The 19,609-nt window shown below is 37.9% G+C and overlaps 1 long non-coding RNA gene across 1 annotated transcript in view; it reads right to left on the reverse strand.

Moving 5' to 3' along the window:
- The window catches only part of LOC132521262 (uncharacterized), a 200,910-nt gene extending 183,926 nt beyond the window's left edge, over window positions 1-16,984 (reverse strand). Inside the window, exon 1 of the long non-coding RNA XR_009540784.1 lies at window positions 16,833-16,984. This is a non-coding gene — a long non-coding RNA (uncharacterized LOC132521262). The remainder of the gene's footprint in view (window positions 1-16,832) is intronic.
- Between the last annotated feature and the right edge of the window lie 2,625 nt (window positions 16,985-19,609).

Genomic DNA, 19,609 nt, shown 5'->3' on the forward strand with positions numbered 1-19,609 from the left:
AAATAATAAATCTGGAGTACAGTTTTTACTGATTATACTTATTTTAGAGCCCTGAAATATTCACCTTTCAGTTTTTAGATTTTAGATTTCTCAGTATGAAGCATAGAGTGATCTTACTTATTATAGTAAATCTGATTTATCATTAAATTGAAAAAAAAATAGGGAAAATGGTTTACAGTAGAATTGTTTAAATCCTTCTTAATTTTGGACAATAGTCTGAAAAGTAATTTGTTTAAATAGCTCAAATACTCTTCTCCTCAATATTAATTAAAAGTTAATCAGTCCATTCTGTCTACAAGAAAATTTATCTGTATATAATGAATTACAAATGTAATGAAATATATATACAATTATATCTATACATAGATATAGATATATACTCTCACAGCCAAAGACCCTAGCTAGAAATGTGAAAAAATAGTGATTTTTTTCTCAATAAACAAACATTTTGAAATTCAGTTTAATATTTTACAAGATAAATTATCAAGTTTTATGCTTAATTTCTTTTCTTTTTTTTTTGAATTTGAGAATTTTATTTATTTTTTTATACAGCAGGTTCTTATTAGTTATCCATTTTGATACAAATTAATGTATACATGTCAATCCCAATCTCCCAATTCATCCCACCCTCACCACTTTCCCCCGTTGGTGTCCATACGTTTGCTCTCTATATCTGTGTCTCTATTTTCTGCCCTGCAAACCGGTTCATCTGTACCATTTTTCTAGGTTCCACATACATGCGTTAATATACAATATTTGTTTTTCTATTTCTGACTTACTTCACTCTGTATGACAGTCTCTAGATCCATCCACGTCTCAACAAATGACCCAATTTTGTTCCTTTTTATGGCTGAGTGATATTCCATTGTATATATGTACCACATCTTCTTTATCCATTCGTCTGTTGATGGGCATTTAGGTTGCTTCCATGACCTGGCTATTGTAAACAGTGCTGCAATGAACATTGGGGTGCATGTGTCTTTTTGAATTATGGTTTTCTCAGGGTATATGCTCGGTAGTGGGATTGCTGGGTCATATGGTAATTCTATTTTTAGTTGTTTAAGGAACCTCCATACTGTTCTCCATAGTGGCTGTATCAATTTACATTTCCACCAACAGTGCAAGAGGGTTCCCTTTTCTCCACACCCTCTCTAGCATTTGTTGTTTGTAGATTTTCTGATGATGCCCATTCTAACTGGTGTGAGGTGATACCTCATTATAATTTTGATTTGCATTTCCCTAATAATTAGTGATGCCGAAGAGCTTTTCATGTGCTTCTTGGCCATCTGTATGTCTACTTTGGAGAAACGTCTATTTAGGTCTTCTGCCCATTTTTGGATTGGGTTGTTTGCTTTTTTAATATTGAGCTGCATGAGCTGTTTATATATTTTGCAGATTAATCCTTTGCCCATTGATTCATTTGCAAATATTTTCTCCCATTCTGAGGGTTATCTTTTCATCTTGTTTGTAGTTTCCTTTGCTTTGCAAAAGCTTTGAAGTTTCATTACGTCCCATTTGTTTATTTTTGTTTTTATTTCCATTACTCTAGGAGGTGGATCAAAAATGATCTTGCTGTGACTTATGTAAAAGAGTGTTCTTCCTATGTTTTCCTCTAAGAGTTTTATAGTGTCCGGTCTAACATTTAGGTCTCTAATCCATTTTGAGTTTATTTTTGTGTATGGTGTTAGGGAGTCTTCTAATTTCATTCTTTTACATGTAGCTGTCCAGTTTTCCCAGCACCACTTAGGTGCGTGGGTTTATATCTGGGCTTTCTATCCTGTTCCACTGATCTATATTTCTGTTTTTGTGCCAGTACCATATTGTCTTGATTACTTTGTAGTATAGCTTTGTCTGAAGTCAGGGAGTCTGATTCCTCCAGCTTTGATTTTTCCCTCAAGACTGCTTTGGCTTTTCGGGGTCTTTTGTGTTTCCATACAAATTTAAAGATTTTTTTTTCTAGTTCCGTAAAAAATGTCATTGGTAATATGATAGGGATTGCATTGAATCTGTAGATTGCTTTGGGTAGTATATTCATTTTCACAATATTGATTCTTCCAGTCCAAGAACATGGTATCTCTCTCCATTTATTTGTATCATCTTTAATTTCTTTCATCACTGTCTTATAGTTTTCTGCATATAGGTCTTTTGCCTCCTTAGGTAGGTTTATTCCTAGGTATTTTATTCTTTTTGTTGCAGTGGTAAATGGGAGTGTTTCCCTAATTTCTCTTCAGATTTTTCATCATTAGTGTATAGGAATGCAAGAAATTTCTGTGCATTAATTTAGTATCCAGCAACTTTACCAAATTCATTGATTAGCTGTAGTAGTTTTCTGGTGGCATCTTTAGGATTCTCTATGTATAGTACACCATGTCATCTGCAAACAGTGACAGTTTTACTTCTTCTTTTCCAATTTGTATTCCTTTTATTTCTTTGTCTTCTCTGATTGCCATGGCTAGGACTTCCAAAACTATCTTGAATAATGGTGGTGAGATGGGACATCCTTGTCTTGTTCCTGATCTTAGAGGAAATGTTTTCAACATTGTTTTTCAACATTGAGAATGATGTTTGCTGTGGGTTTGTTAATATATGGCCTTTATTATGTCGATGTAGGTTCCCTCCATGCCCACTTTCTTTTTCTTTTTTTTTTTTTTTTTTTGCATTACACAGGCCTCTCACTGTTGTGGCCTCTCCCATTGCTGAGCACAGGCTCAGTGGCTATGGCTCACGGGCGCAGCCGCTCCACGGCATGTGGGATCTTCCCGGACTGGGGCACGAACCCGTGTCCCTGCATCGGCAGGCAGACTCTCAACCACTGTGCCACCAGGGAAGCCCTATGCCCACTTTATGGAGAGGTTTTATCATAAATGGGTGTTGAATTTTGTCAAAAGCTTTATCTTAATCAATTGAGATGATCATATGATTTTTCTTCTTCAAATTGTTGATATGGTGTATCACATTGATTGATTTGGGTATACTGAAGAATCCTTGCATCCCTGGGATAAATCCCACTTGATTGTCATGTATGATCCTTTTACTGTGTTGTTGGATTCTGTTTGCTAGTATTTTGTTGAGGATTTTTGCATCTATGTTCATCAGTGATATTGGTCAAAAAAAATTTTTTTTGTAGTATCTTTGTCTGGTTTTGGCATAAGGGTGATGGTGGCCTCATAGAATGAGTTTGGGAATGTTCCTTCCTCTGCAATACTTTGGAAGAGTTTGAGAAGGATGGGTGTTAGCTCTTTTCTAAATGTTTGATAGAATTCACCTGTGAAGCCATCTGGTCCTGGACTTGTGTTTGTTGGAGGATTTTTAATCACAGTTTCAATTTCAGTGCTTGTGATTGGTCTGTTCATATTTTCTGTTCCTTCCTGGTTCAGTTTTGGAAGTTTGTACCTTTCTAAGAATTTGTCCATTTCTTCCAGGTTGTCCATTTTATTGTCATAGAGTTGCTTTTAGTAGTCTCTTAGGATGCTTTGTATTTCTGTGGTGTCTGTTGTAACTTCTCCTTTTTCATTTCTAATTTTATTGATTTGAGTCCTCTCCCTCTGTTTCTTGATGAGTCTGGCTAATGGTTTATCAATTTAATTTATCTTCTCAAAGAATCAGCTTTTAGTTTTATTGATCTTTGCTATTGTTTTCTTTGTTTCTATTTCATTTATTTCTGCTCTGATCTTTATGATTTCCTTCTACTAACTTTGGGTTTTGTTTGTTTGTTTTTCTTGTTCTAGTTCCTCTAAGGGTAAGGTTAAATTGTTTATTTGAGATTTTTCTTGTTTCTTGAGGTAGGCTTGTATTGCTATAAACTTCCCTTTTAGAACTGCTTTTGCTGCATCCCATAGGTTTAGGATCGTCCTGTTTTTGTTATAATTTGTCCCTAGGTATTGTTTGATTTCTTCAGTGGTCTCTTGGTTATTACTAATGTATTGTTTAGCCTCCATGTGTTTGTGTTTTTTATGTTTTTTTCCCTGCAATTGATTTCTAATCTCATAGCGTTGTGGTCAGAAAAGATGCTTAAAATGATTTCAATTTTCTTAAATTTACTGAGGCTTGATTTGTGACCCAAGTTGTGATCTATCCTGGAGAAGTTTCCGTGTGCACTCAAGAACAAAGTGTAATCTGCTGTTTTTGGATGGAATGTCCTACAAATATCAATTAAAGCTATCTGGTCTATTGTGTCATTTAAAGCTTGTTTTTCCTTATTAATTTTCTGTCTAGATGATATGTCCATTGGTGTAAGTGAGGTGTTAACGTCCCCCACTACTATTGTGTTACTGTCAATTTCCTCTTTTATAGCTGTTAGCAGTTGCCTTATGTATATAGGTGCTCCTGTGTTGGGTGTATATATATTTATAATTGTTATATCTTCTTCTTGGATTGATCCCTTGATCATTATGTAGTGTCCTTCCTTGTCTCTTGTAACATTCTTTATTTTAAAGTCTATATTATCTTATATGAGAATTGCTACTCCAGCTTTCTTTTGATTTCCATTTGCATGGAATATCTTTTTCCATCCCCTTAGTTTCAGTCTGTATGTGTTCCTAGGTCTGAAGTGGTTCTCTTGTAGACAGCATATATATTCATCTTGTTTTTGTATCCATTCAGCCAGCCTGTGTCTTTTGGTTGGAGCATTTAATCCATTCATGTTTAAGCTAATTATTGATATGTATGTTCCTTTGACCATTTTCTTAATTGTTATGGGTTTGTTTTTGTAGGTCCTTTTCTTCTCTTGTGTTTCTCACTTAGAGAAGTTCCTTTAGCATTTGTTGTAGAGCTGGTTTGGTGGTGCTGAATTCTCTTAGCTTTTGCTTGTCTGTAAAGCTTTTGATTTCTCCATTGAAGAGAAATGCTGAGAAATCAGCTGTTAACTTTATGGGAGTTTCCTTGTATGTTATTAGTCATTTTTCCCTTGCTGCTTTCAGTAATTTTTCTTTGTCTTTAATTTTTGCCAGTTTGATTACTATGTGTCTTGGAGTGTTTCTCCCTGGGTTTATCCTGCCTGGGACTCTCTGTGCTTCCTGGACTTGGGTGGCTCTTTCCTTTCCCATGTTAGGGAAGTTTTTGACTATAATCTCTTCAAATATTTTCTTGGGTCCCTTTTCTCTCTCTTCTCCTTCTGGGACCCCTATAATGCGCATGTTGTTGCGTTTAATGTTGTCCCAGAGGTCCCTTCAGCTGTGTTAATTTCTTTTCATTCTTTTTTCTTTATTCTGTTCCATAGCAGTGAATTCCACCATTCTGTGCTCCAGGTCACTTATCCGTTCTTCTGCCTCAGTTATTCTGCTACTGATTCCTTCTAGTGTATTTTTCATTTCAGTTATTGTATTGTTCATTTCTGTTTGTTTGTTCTTTAATTCTTCTAGGCATTTTTTCTTTAATTCTTCTAGGTCTTTGTTAAACACTTCTTGCGTCTTCTCGATCTTTGCCTCAATCTTTTTCCGAGGTCCTGGATCATCTTCACTATCATTATTCTGAATTATTTTTCTGGAAGGGTGCCTATCTCCACTTCATTTAGTTGTTTTTCTGGGGTTTTATCTTGTTCCTTTATCTGGTACATAGTCCTCTGCCTTTTCATCTTGTCTATGTTTCTGTGAATGTGGTTTTTGTTCCACAGGCTGCAGGACTGTAGTTATTCTTGCTTCTGCTCTCTGCCCTCTGGTTGATTAGGCTGTCTAAGAGGCTTGTGCAAGTTTCCTGATGGGAGGGACTGGTGGTGGGTAGAGCTGGCTGTTGCTCTGGTGGGCAGAACTCAGTAAGACTTTAATCCCCTTGTCTGCTAATGGGTGGGGCTGGGTTCCCTCCCTGTTGGTTGTTTCGTCTGAGGCGACGCAACACTGGAGCCTACCTGGCTCTTTGGTGCGGCTAATGGCGGACTCTGGGAGGGCTCACACCAAGGAGTACTTCCCAGAACTTCTGCTGCCAGTGTCCTTGTCCTAACGATGAACCACAGCCATCCCCCGCCTCTGCAGGAGACCCTCAAACAATAGCAGATAGGTCTGGTTCAGTCTCCTATGGGGCCACTGCTCCTTTCCCTGTGTTCCAATGGACACACTACTTTGTGTGTGCCCTCCAAGAGTGGAGTCTCTGTTTCCCCTAGTCCTGTTGAAGTCCTGCAATCAAATCCCACTAGTCTTCAAAGTCTGATTCTCTAGGAATTCCTCCTCTTGTTGCCAGACCCCCAGGTTGGGAAGCCTGACGTGGGGCTCAGAACCTTCACTCCAGTGGGTGGACTTCTGTGGTATAAGTGTTGTCCAGTTTGTGAGTCACCCACCCAGCAGTTATGGGAATTGATTTTATTGTGATTGCATCCTCCTACCATCTCATTGTAGCTTCTCCTTTGTCTTTGGATGTGGGGTATCTTTTTTGGTGATTTCCAATGTCTTCCTGTCGACAATTGTTCAGCAGTTAGTTGTGATTCCGGTGCTCTTGCTCTTCTACTCCACCATCTTGAACCAATCTTGGGTTGTTTGATTTTGATTCGATGTTTTTAGTTCCAGCACTAACTGAAATTTTAGTATTAAGTTGTAAAATAGAGTTCTAAAGTTGTAATGTGAAAATAAACTTCATCAGAATAAAAGTAATGTCATAACCAGTATTTGATTCCTCTAGTGAATATATAATTTCCACAGGAGCAGTGAAATGTGCAAATATATATACACACACACACACAAATATCTGCTTTTGAAGTCCTTATGCAATTGTGTGAGTGGGGAGGGTGTTATGTCAGATCATTTAGTTTCTAAATTATGTCTGGTTTAAACCAAGATTCAAATGTACCTGAGAAGCCTGAGTCTTTTCAATTAATATGAAGAAGATACATTCATATTAATTAATAAGAACTACTTATATAACACTTACTATGTACCAGGCTCTGCACTAAGCATTTCATGTGTAAAAGTTCATTTAATTATGTCAAGAAATGAATGAAATGTGTTCTATCATTGTTCCAACCGTAGAGATGAGAAAACAAAGCACAGAGAGATTAAGGGATTCAAACCCTGTAAGGCTTAGAGACCACACACTTAACACTAAACTATAGGTGCACCTTAGAAGCATGTTTTATAGTAAAAGTGTTTTATTTTAAAAGATTGAAAACATTCCTGATTATCTACAGGGTAAATGAAGGCCACAGTGCATAGTAGTGTATGGATTATCTCCATGGTAGATAAAGGACCCAGGAGGACTGAGAGCTTGTCTGTCTTCTTCACTCACTGCTGTTTCCTATCACCTAGACCTAGAATACTGCAGTGGACAAAGTAGCCATTTAGTCAATTTTGGTGAATGAGTAAATCCAACCAGATAATCATTGGTGCCTATTGTCGGAGTGAAAGTCCCAACTTTTTAGTTATGACCATATTGGTTCCACCAGTGATAAAAACAGAAATTATCAATTCATTTTATAAATATAAATACGTGGAACAACCAAACAAAAAAGAACTGAAAGGACAAGGGAATATTGCAAAGACTGTGCCCTTGTCTAAATATACTCATCTAAGCTTCCCTTTAAGTCTAAAATTCTAGAATCTAGGGGGAATAAAATAAGATCAGCTTCTCTTTTAGTTCACTCTCTTCTTTCCCTTTTATCCTCCCGTGCCACCAGCCATGCTTTTCTGGACTAAATATAACAACTTGTTTTACTCTTTCTTGTTTTTGTTGTTTCCCCTAGAAGTGCAAAGAAACAGAAATTCCAACTGTGTTCCACTTATTCAGACATGCAACACAAATATCTATTTCATCTTTATTCAAACTTCCTCTATCCCCACTTTAAACTCATAATCAAACCAAACATTTTATTGAGAAAATAAAATGTTTGTATTTTTTTATTGAGAAAATAGATGCAATCTGACAAAATCACCTCATTTTTATAGATTCCCCAGTCTAATTGCCAATGTCCCTGTGTATTTGGCCTCATTTCTATCTTTGCTCTTACTGAGTTAACAGCCTCTCCTGTTGTCAACCCAATTCATCCCCCTTGTCTATGCAAAGGCAATTGTTCTGCAATTATCCCTTTGATCTCCTGCACCATTAATTTCTCCCTCACTCTAAAACCATTTGCATCAGCATACAAACAGGCCTTAATTGTACCCATTTTAAAAAAGAAAAAACCTTGCTTGATCAAATATATGCTCCTCTATCACAAGAAAACTTCTTGGTTGAGTGTATCAGGAAGTCTCAACTCCTTTACCTTCCATTCTTGCCTCATGTCACTAAGATGATTAAAACTTTTTAATAGCTCCTATTGCACTTAAAAAAATATATCCAAATTCCTTACTATGAGCTACAATATTTTAAAGAACCTGGCTCCTACTTACCTCTTCCCATTTCATCCTCCCCCAATCACACACATTATGCTCTACACATACACATCTTCCTCTGTTCCTTGAAAAGCCAAGTTCTTCCCAACCTTAGGGCCATTACCTGCTATTGTTTCTGCCTGGAACACTTAACTTCCTAAGTATCAAATAGCTAGTTACTTTTCATTCAGTTTATATCAAATATCATCTCTTTAGGGAGGCTTTCCTGACCTCACTATGTAAAATGCTTGTATTACTTATCTTTAGCTAGGTAACAAATCACCCCAAGATGTTGTGGTTTAAAATATTAATAATAAAAAATATATATATTAATAATATATGGTTGCTATGCCATCATCTATTTATCTCACCATTTCTGTCAGGACTTCACGAAAGCTGGATTGGGTGTTTTAGCTCAGAATCTTGAAGTTTCGGTCAGATGTCAGCTGGGGCTATCCAGAGGCCTGACTGAGGCTGGTAACCCACCTCCATGATGGCTCACTCACATGGCTAGCAAGTTGACGTGGGTAAGTTGACTCCTCTCCAGATGGATTTCTCCAAGGAGCTGTTTGTGTGTCTTACAATGTGGAGGTTGGTTTTCCGCAGAGCAAGCAATCCAAGAGATCAAGGCAGAAACTGCAGTGTCTTTATGACATGGTCTTAGAAGTAACACACCATATTCTCTTGATCTTACTGACCAGCAATGATTAAATATGGGAGAGGTATATACAAGGATGTGAATACTGGGAGGTCACTTTAGAGCTTACTTTGTTTTGTTTTGTTGTCATCTTTTTACTTAAATTTCACCAGCCATTCCTCCATTTTGAATAAGGAGTCTTTGCTATCTACTAAGTTCAATAGAGTAGCAGAATACAGTAGTGTCTTGATCAACACTTGTTCTAACTCCTAGCATGCAGATGCTGAGAGAATTAGAAAAAACAATATTTCCCAGGTTCCCTTGTGACTAAGCTTCAAGATGTGAATTAGGTTTACCCATCCAGTCATACTGGCAAAAGTTCCTAATTTAGAACTTAGTCACATGGAAAAACAGGCAGTATAATATCCATATCACTGGTCTGCCGTTATTACTGATATGGTTTCTGGCAGAGCTGGCTATTCTGGAGCAAGTGGTTATAAGAGCAGCTTCCTGATTCAGGAAATTTCTGATTATAGAAGAGGCAACAGCTGTCTAGGTACTCCATTTCTATGGTATGGTTGTGGGAGTTGTCATAGCGTTCAGCATTGAGTCTCTTTTTTTTTTTTTCAGCCCTCCCAGTGATTTAGGAGCTACCATTATCTTTTAATAAATCACTTTCTGCTTTCATTAGCTAGAGTTCTGTCATCTGTAACTAAAAACCCTGATCATTACGAGTTGCATTAGCTATGTCATCCAAAATAATACCTCGGCAGTCTCCAACGGGTGTGTGTGTGCGTGTGTGTGTGTGTGTGCGTGTGTGCGTGTGTGTGTGTGTGCGTGTGTATGTGTGAATGTCTTATATATAATTAGCTATATCATAACAGCTATCTCACATGTGAAGAGCAGTACCTACAGGAACTTTCAATCTCTCCTTTTTTCTCTGTTGCGGCTTTAGGATTTTTCTCTTGATTTCTATTTCTGCTCCACTCAACTATTACTTCCTGTTACTGTCTCTTATGCCCAGGTTCACCCAACAATATGAGACTTAACAGTTGCAAGGAAGACACAAATAATAACTGTTTACGTTCGATAATCCCAGTCTCTCAGTGCTCACGCACTGCTCTTATGAGGAAAGGGGTAACCTCCCAAACTCAGACACTTGTCTCACTTTCCTATCCTTTTTTTTTCTTCACCTCAAGGTACTAGATCTTCTCTGCTATAATAAAATGTCTAAGAAGATATCAGTCAAGATTTTTCTGAAATTTAACCTCATCTAACTTTAGTACTCAAAAATTATCATTAATGTTCATATCTTCCATAGATTCAAATAGGGAAAAATTTGGGTCTCTATGGGTTTTCACGGAGAGGCATAGGTAGAAAGCAAAGTATAAATAGCAAAGCAGGGAAAAAATTTTACCTAACCTCCATTTCCTACTTCCTTGTACTTATTCACTGTTAAAGGCTCTAGAAAAATCTCAAAATTCCCATGTGCTTGAGTAACACACATGATATTGGGGCTGTGTGAAAAAGTTAAACAATAACATGTGAAATTACTGTTTAACATGCTACATAGGAAATGCCATGGCCTCCTTGTTTCTGCCCAGTGGGGCAGCTGTTTTCAGTTTAGGCTTTTCCCAACAAAGAGACCTTGAAACACTTACTCCTATAGCCACAACATGCATAAGAAAGCAGACAAAGATTTCTGGGAATGGAAGGACAAGAGAATTGCAGAATCACACAGTTCCAGCCAGCATCTGGCAGAGCATAACAGAGAAGAGTAAAACGTCCCATAGTATTCAACTGATAAAGACTCAGTACTTAAAGACTGCTTTGAAGACGTGTATAATAAAATACCAGTGTAATGGGTGCCTGGAATGACTGGTGAGGCAGGGCTTTAATTTGTTTTACAGAGCAGAGTACCAGCTGCTTCTCTGTTTAGGAAGAGGTAAAAAAATTCATCTTAAAGGCATTCTTCTCTACTCTGTGCAGTTATGAAAATGTAAGGCATAAAATCATTCCTCACTGAACAAACCTTCTGGTAGATTTAGCAGGGCTGCACCTAACTCTTGGTAATCGGAGCCTCAGAAGTGGGTGCACCAATTTGCATAAGGAACCCTTGGTGAATGGAGGAGGCAAAATCTCAACCAATTTTCCCTGAGATTGGAAATTAAGGAAAGCTCTTCAGTGGACAGAAGTACACCTGACTAAATTCTGCTGACATCCCAGAGACCCTAAGGGGAATTTGCTGGGGTGGGGGTGGGGGGGTGTTGGACTGGGGGGAGAGAGACTATAGTATTGACCCGGGATCAGTGGGATTTCTTAAGGAGGGAAGGCTACGGTTGTCCTGCTCTATGACTCTAGAAAGAGTGTCAGAAAGCTGTAACCTTGGGGCTCAAATATGGAGCACCAGCATAGTCTGCATAAAGATCTGAACCATATAATGCACCTTCACTAGAAAAACAAGAATATTCAATAGTAACTCTATGTCAGTAAAAAATGCAGTGAGCTGACTGGACCCTTTGGGTATTCCCTCTTTCCACCTGGCTTTCAGAAGCAGGGCTGACTTGTGGGTGGTGGCAAAGCCTTGCAAGACCAATATCCTCCTGGTCTAATTTGTATTTGTGTACAGGATTATATTGTTGAAATATGATGGTACGAGATGATGCTAATGACATAGTAAGAAATTGAACCCAGAATCCAGATCTAGGAGAAATGCTAAAGAGAATTTTTACAGTCATATAAAGTAATTATTTCAGAGTTTTAGGGTGTGGTTAGAGTTTAAGGACCTTGGTGTGGTGGACAGACCCTAATATGACCCTCAATAATTTCCACTTCCTGATGTCTGCTTGTGTCCATGCCTTTATGGAACCTCCCCTGTGAATGTGTTAGAACATGTGTATCATAGTCTAACCAACGGAATATGGTAAAAGTGTTAAGACGTCGCTGTCATGATTGTATCACATTACACAAGATTCCATTTTAGCAGACCGAAGAAAGTCTCCTTGCTGGCTTGATGAAGTAAGCAGCATGCTGAGGAAGTCTATGTGGCAAGGAACTGGGGGTAGGGACTACTTGGGGTGGAGAGCCTCTAGGGACTGCAAGTATCCTCTAGGACCTGCGGGTGGCAAAGCCAGCCTCAGTCATACAGCTATAAGAAAATGAATTCTGCCAACAAGCTAAATGAGCTTCAAAGTGGATGCTTCCCCAAAGGAGAATTCAGACCACTGGACACCTTGATTGCAGCCTTATGAAACCCTAAGCAGAGGACCTATTAAACTTTGCCCAGACTCCTGACTCACAGAAACTGTGAAATGAGAAATATATGTTGTTTTAAGCAACTGAGTCTGAAACAATTTGTTACATAGCAATAGAAAACTATTACACTGTTACAATTGGTAAATCCCCACTGAGGACTTCCCCAGCCTTGCAGGCTCCACCTTGGACCCAGCAAGGAATCCAACTATGTTTCCTATAAGGAAACTGGGATCCTGGAGAAGCCTCACTAGGGATCTTCCCCCCATCTAATATTTTCTCATGTATTTTGGTGAGAATGTATTTCTTGAGCTTTTTGCATAAAGTATAATTCTATAAGATGTAACAGAGTACTCTTTTTCATCAGTTTTCAAAACTCTAAGGAACTAATTCCTGTCTCTTTCTTTAGTGGCAGAGGACACACTGCTCCTGGAATTATAGGGCGTTATACACTGAATGTTTGTGTCCCCCCAAAATTCATATGGTAAAACCCTACCCTCTAATGTGATGACTTTAGGAGCATGGCCTTTAGAAGGTAATTAGGATTAAGTAAGGTCATGAGGGTAGAGCCCTCATGAATGGGATCAGTGCCCTTGTAAGAGTCATGAGAGAACTTGCTTCCTCTACTCAAGGACAGGACACAAGGAGAAGTTGGCAGTCTGCAACCCAGAAGAGGGCTCTCACCGGAACTCAACTGTTCTGGAACCCTGATCTCATACTTCAAGCCTCCAGAACTGTGAGAGATAACTTTCTCTCACAGTTTGTAAGCCATGCAGCCTATGGTATTTTGGTTATAACATACTGAATGGACTAAGACACAGGGGATAGAAGTGAAGGTCTAAGTAAAGAAAAAGAATGTTGAAATAGCAAGGGAGGAACCATTTACTTAATCCCTACCTCTTACTTCTTGTGGTTATCATCAGTTAAAAATCTCTAGTAATCCTCAAAGGAGTGGTGTTCCTAAGGAACCCACGTGATACTGGGTTATGCATAAAGGAGACGTTCAGTGAGGTATACTAGAAATCATTCTTATATTCACAAGGACTCAGTGATTAATGTCAAAAATCAGAGAAGTCCTCAGAGACATATCAGATACATACCCTTTATGAGTAATTTACATGTGGTCAGCTGTACATAGTTTCATTATACAGTTGACCATTGAACAACACAGGTTTGTACTTGTGTGGGTCCTCTCATATGGGGATATTTTTTCAATAGTAAATAGTATAATACTAGGTGAAGAGTGGTTGTTTGAATTCTCAGATGAGAACTGCTGATATGAACACTGGATAGAGAGGGCCAACTAAAAGTTATGGTCAAATTTTTTACCATGGAGACGGTTAGCACCCCTAACCCCCATGTTGTTCAAAGGTCAATTGTAATCATTTTAGTAACTTTTATTGTCTATCACAAGAATTAATCTATCCCCCACTCCAAATATCCCATCAGAGATCTTGACACATGTCAAGCCTTGAGGGTGGTAAAGGCCTCAGGTTTCTGTCATTCAACAAAAGCCTCCCATATCATCATTTGCTTCCTAATTTTCTGAGAAAACTCCTGAAAAGTCTTTCTCCTTCTCAGTTTGTCTGCCTTTTCCTTGCACAAATTTAGGCTTAAAGAGAAAACAAACCAACAAAGAGTAGAGTGGGAGTAGGAGTTGCCTTAGGGGTCCTAAGCACTTCAGCACATGGCCCTGCCCATATGGTGGTCAAAAACTCCACAAGGCAAGAAATTCAGAGCTTGGAACACAAAATCTGGCAACATTCTCGAGTTTTAGGGAGAAGTGAGCTATAAGACTTCTCACCTCTTCCAACTTTACTGGGGAGAACAAAGCACAGATTAATTTAAAATCAACAGAGTGTCTTGCCATTTCATCCCAAGTTAAATACCGCCCCCCAACAGCTATTTTTATATCTAGATATTTTAAGTAGCGGCCAATATCTCTCACTGGTGTTCAGAATAAACCAAACCAGGTAAGCAGCGATATTTACATAATACTATTTGTTCTGCCTCAATGTGGCACAAGTTATGAATGTTTCAGGGAAAAGAGAGGGAGAGAATTGTCTTATTAGAAACAGTAGGTATAGTGGTATAGAAATAGAGACAGGCAGGTAAACTCCTGAAACTAGGGGGTAAAGGGGAAAGAAAATATGTAACCCTACCCCTTCTAAGCTTCTATCCTGCTCCTGTATCACTGTGTAGCCTTTGACCTCTCTCAGGCTGACTCCCAGGCAACAGGTATTACCATTGCCTTTTGGGATATGGGTTAATAACTATTCCCACTACCTAGTCCTTAAGAGGAGGAGAGTCCTCAGTCTTATTGCTGTTGGGGTGATGATTTTCTGTTTTGCCAAGCTGAATCTCTGAATTTCATTTTTTTTTTCCTGAATTCATTTTTGTCCCAAAGGAAACATTGTTTTCCAAGGTGATTCAATTCTACTCAACTGTACAGATTTTGTGGCATTATTGGATTAAATAGGCCTTATGGGCTTACCTTGGGAACCCAGACACCATTTATAACATTTCTATGGGGGAAATGCATTTCAAGCTCTAAACTACCAGATCTACAAAAAGCTCATTAGTAAACAAGTAATGCCCTTTTTTTCTTTGCCTTGCCTTTGCCTGTGAGAGAAACAACCACACTGGTATGAACTGTATTCTTTTAACTAACTTCTTTTATCAGTTGGAATGCTTTTGTCTGTAAGTAACAGAAGACCCTGCTAAATGCAGCTTAAACAATAAGGACACTTATTATGACATTCAGCAAGAAGTCCAGAGAGAAGCAGATCTAAGAATTGGCTCAGCAACCTAACAATGCCTTAAGGTACCTAAGCTCTTTCTAACCTTCGGCTTTGCTATGTTCTGCATGTCATCAATCTCCCTCATCCCTAGCCCCTAGGCAGCAGCAACTCTATGCATTAAATCCTCATAATGACATAGGAAGGCTGGAAAGGAAAGGGGATTGAGGTGTTTTTCTCCTCATGTATATTTCTTTTATCAGGAAGAAACCTTTCCCAGAAGCCTTACAATAGATTTTCTTTCAGGTCCTATTGGCAAGAACTGAGTTACATACAAACTCCAAATGAATCCCTGGTGAAAGGGTAATGAGATTATGACCTATATCCTTCATCTTTTCTACCCTTGGCTGGGACTGGGGCTCATCTTCCCTGAGCATATTTTTCCCAAACTTGAACAAAATTAGGGATTCATTAAGAAGAAGAAGAGGGGACTGGTTGTTGGTAGGTAACCAATAGCACATGTCACACGGTAATTTTACTCTTTTTTATGTTGTCTTGCTTAAGAGTTTTACTCTAGACCAGTAACATATGGCACTGGGTTACAAAGATGAGACTTCAATGGGATACAAAGCACATTAACAAAATGAGTGCTAAATTGCAATGCTATGGTTGTGCTGCAAACTCGATGTTTTGAAATTATATTCCTGATTAAACAGTATAAATAGTGCATTGACAATTTGGATGTTAGAGTGATTCACTGAGCTTAAAGACATAAAGGGTGGAAAGCTTCCTAGTGCTAACTATGCACACTTTTCACTGACCTATGTCCAATGAGCCAAAAGATAAGCTATGTGAAATTCACATGTAAACAAGAATATTAGTTAATATGGCACTTACTACACATTGAAATCTTGGCAGCTTTTCAATGATTAGTGGCACTGAAAATCTTTGTCCAGAGTCTATTAGCAGCAGTTTTCTCAAAACAATACCCCTCGGTTAGAATCGTATATAACCAGCAACACAATCACCAGATACCCTTCTCCAGTAATACACCCAGATATTTTGTTTAGTAAAAATTATTACTCTTTTTGTAAAGATCATACTCCTCATCACAAGACTGTGTAAAAATAATTCACAACTTTGGACTTCCCTGGTGGTGCAGTGGTTAAGAATCCACCTGCCAATTCAGGGGACACATGTTCGAGCCCTGGTCCAGGAAGATCCCACATGCCGCGGAGCAACTAAACATATGTGCCACAACTACTGACCCTGCACTCTAGAGCCCATGAGCCACAACTACTGAGCCCATGTGCCACAACTACTGAGGCCCGTGCACCTATAGCCCATGCTCTGCAACTGCAAAAAGACACCACAATGAGAAGCCCACACACCGCAAAGAAGAGTAGCCCCCACTTGCTGCAACTAGAGAAAGCCCGTGAGCAGCAACAAAGACCCAGCACAGCCATAAATAAATAAATAAAATAATTTTTTAAAAAAATTAAAAGAAAAAATTCCCAACTTAGAAAGCATAGCTTAAGCCACCTTCTTTGTCTCAAAAGGGCATTACAGCTACCACCACAGGCCCCAATGAGAGAAGAGCTGGGTTCTGATACCCACTCAACTCCAGAAAAGTAATCTGACACAAACTGAGTTACAGACAGATTCAATTACCTATGTCTAAAACAAAGGAATGACACTTAAATACACAGAACTAAAAGTCAGTGGTCTTCTAGGAATTTTTCTAAGAATACTATGTGGTCCATAGAAGACAGGATAGTCCTTCCATAACCATATCACTATTTGGAACTTTGTGACCCGATCTGGGTCTGAGAGAGTATATATCCTCTTCTCTCCCCTAACTTTGAAACATGTAATAATGAAAACTGTGTGCCATTATGACTGTCTTTGACTTACCACTCTTCCTATGGGGCATCAAGGGGAGTGAAGGCTGGGATTGCCATAATTCTTTATTGAATTTCAATAATTCTTTCTCTCAAACTTTAGTTGGAGAGTGAAGATGAAAGGACTGTCAAAAAAGGTAGTCTTCTCACTTCATCGGATTTTAGTGTGTGTCTGAAAGTAAAGAAAGCAATTCTTAAAGAGCATATAATGTACCTTTCCTTTTTGCACAAAACCAAAGGAAGAGGAGAAGACAAAGAGAAGTACACACTTAAATACACACTTAAGCGCACACTTAAATGGGCAAGAAATATTTTTTAAACTGCAGTGAAAATTGTCTTAGAAATTTCAGTCAGTAGCACTTAATGCAATCTTAAAATTAGAAATAAAAAAGGGTGAGGTAACTAAAAGCTGTACATAACCTCAGTTTGAATCCCTAATGGCTGTGTTGTTTGCAGTGAACATTCTAACATTGCAGTGTCCTGTCAAATTTGAATTACGAGCTTAATCAATTTATCAACAATTATTTATTGGGTCTTTAGCACTAGGCTTGGCCCTGTGTTAAGAAATACAGAGGGGAAAAAAAAAAAAAAGAAATACAGAGGGACTATAAAACACAAAGCCTGTTTCAAGGAGTTTACACCATAGTTGAGGAGATGACTATTAGCCTTGAAATAATACAGCACAATACAGGTACTATATAAATTAAATGCTAAATTTACTTGCAATCTAAAATGTACACTTGTTCATACATTTCTAATATTTTATTTCCCTTCTGCTTTCCTCTTTTGTACATACACTTCCTCTCCATTACCTTGGTTATTGATCTTTTTAATGTGGGTGAAGCACCAGGCCTAATGTACTGTAGATTTTATCTAAAGCTGGTGTTTGTGACATTTTCTGTCTGTCTTTAAAAATAAAACTAAGCTAGGGACTTCCCTGGTGGCACAGTGGTTAAGAATCCACCCTCCAGTGCAGGGGACAAGGGTTCAAGCCCTGGTCCAGGAACATACCACATGCCGCGGAGCAACTAAGCCCATGCACCACAATTACTGAGCCTGCGCTTTAGAGCCTGCAAGCTACAACTCCTGAGCCCGTTTGCCACAACTACTGAAGCCCACGTGCCTAGAGCCCACGCTCTGCAACAAGAGAAGCCACCGCAATGAGAAGCCCATGCACCGCAACGAAGAGTAGCCCCCGCTCACCGCAACTAGAGGAAGCCCGCGCACAGCAATGAAGACCCAACACAGGCAAAAATTAATTAATTAATTTAAAAAAATAAAAAATAAAACTAAGCTAAAGTATTCTTAAACTTTTTATAACATGAATAACTTTCTGCTTGCTTAGGAATTGTTTGGAATTACTTCTCAGGAAAGAACAGATGTTGGTAAAGCTGAAGAACTAATTGGGCTTTGCACAGTTCTGTCAATACATGGGAAAGCGTCTGTCTATCCAGATACCTGCCAGAAAATAACAAAAGGTTTTCACTGACATGCAAAGCAAGAAATCATTTAATTTTTCAAAATTCTATTCTCAACACTATGTTCATTAGTTGAGTTTATCTTTCTTGTCCCTAATTATGTTGTTTTAGATGCTGAGAGCTTTACTTTTTTAAAATATGTGTAACCAATTCCAAAATTAAGTAAATATCTGTGCTTAATTGGAGGATGGATAGAGGTAACTTATTATGATCCTGAAAAAAAACCCCAACAAAGTAATTATGATATTCAAAATAAACACTCTATATGCTTTAAAAAGTGAAATGTCTAGCTATAATTATTTCTTTTTCCATCTAAGAATTAACCAACTAACTAAATATAGCTTTTATTAAATCAGTTCTACATTATACCAAACTTTAATGTGGAAATCTTATCAAACAAAAATCTTTCATTCCTACATATCATTTTCAAAAATATATTCTTCCTAAAATTGAGAAATGTGAATTAGAGATGCATAATAAAGCATCTACTTGATAGGTCTATTATGCATTGATAGACAAATATGTAAAAAAATGGTTTTAGTCTCATTGAAAGGAAATGGTCTTAATATCCCTATTTTTTTCCATCTTACTGTGAAATATTTTAATTGTTCAACAATTGTTGTAAAAGGAAATTGCCTTCCTAAAAAAGTAGGCCAAATAAAATAGGCCAACTTGTTTACGAAGCAAAGTATTTTCATCCACTTACTCATAGTTCTTGGCTTTTGACAAGATGTCTCTGAAATGGAAATATTCACTCAATAATTACACAACTTTATAAATACATATTTTTTCATATATATGTATTCGTGCTAAAAATTTTTAGATGAGCTTATTTGAATGGTGTAGGCCATCCATTAAAATTGAGGAATTTATTTAACTGGGTCTATGATTCATAAGCATATCCTCATATGACATTGGAACTTTTTCCTGTCAAACATTTGTACATAGTTTTAAGGTTACAAAACTTTTGTGTATAATTTACATATTTTGGCCACTGATTCTAAGCAAGTCTCCATTAGAACAAAGGTAATTCATGCCCCGCATCACGGTCCCTAATAACTAAATTATAAAGAGATGACAATGTGCAGCTGACAAATGATCTAAAGAGATAAGCAATTTTTTAATGCTGTGCTTTAAGATAAAAAGGGAAACTTTATAAAATGTAGTTTGAGTAGTAGTACTTTCAAATGATTTTCAGCTCTCCTATATGAAAACTGTGTAGCCTGATCCCCTTTTCAGTTTGAACTTTCTTGTGGGCCTCATGAGACTAAAAGTGGTTTCCAGAGAAGATGATATTTTTAGTAACCAAAAT

The sequence above is a fragment of the Lagenorhynchus albirostris genome, chromosome 5 (genome assembly GCF_949774975.1).
Source record: "Lagenorhynchus albirostris chromosome 5, mLagAlb1.1, whole genome shotgun sequence".
In the NCBI taxonomy this organism is placed as follows: domain Eukaryota; kingdom Metazoa; phylum Chordata; class Mammalia; order Artiodactyla; family Delphinidae; genus Lagenorhynchus; species Lagenorhynchus albirostris.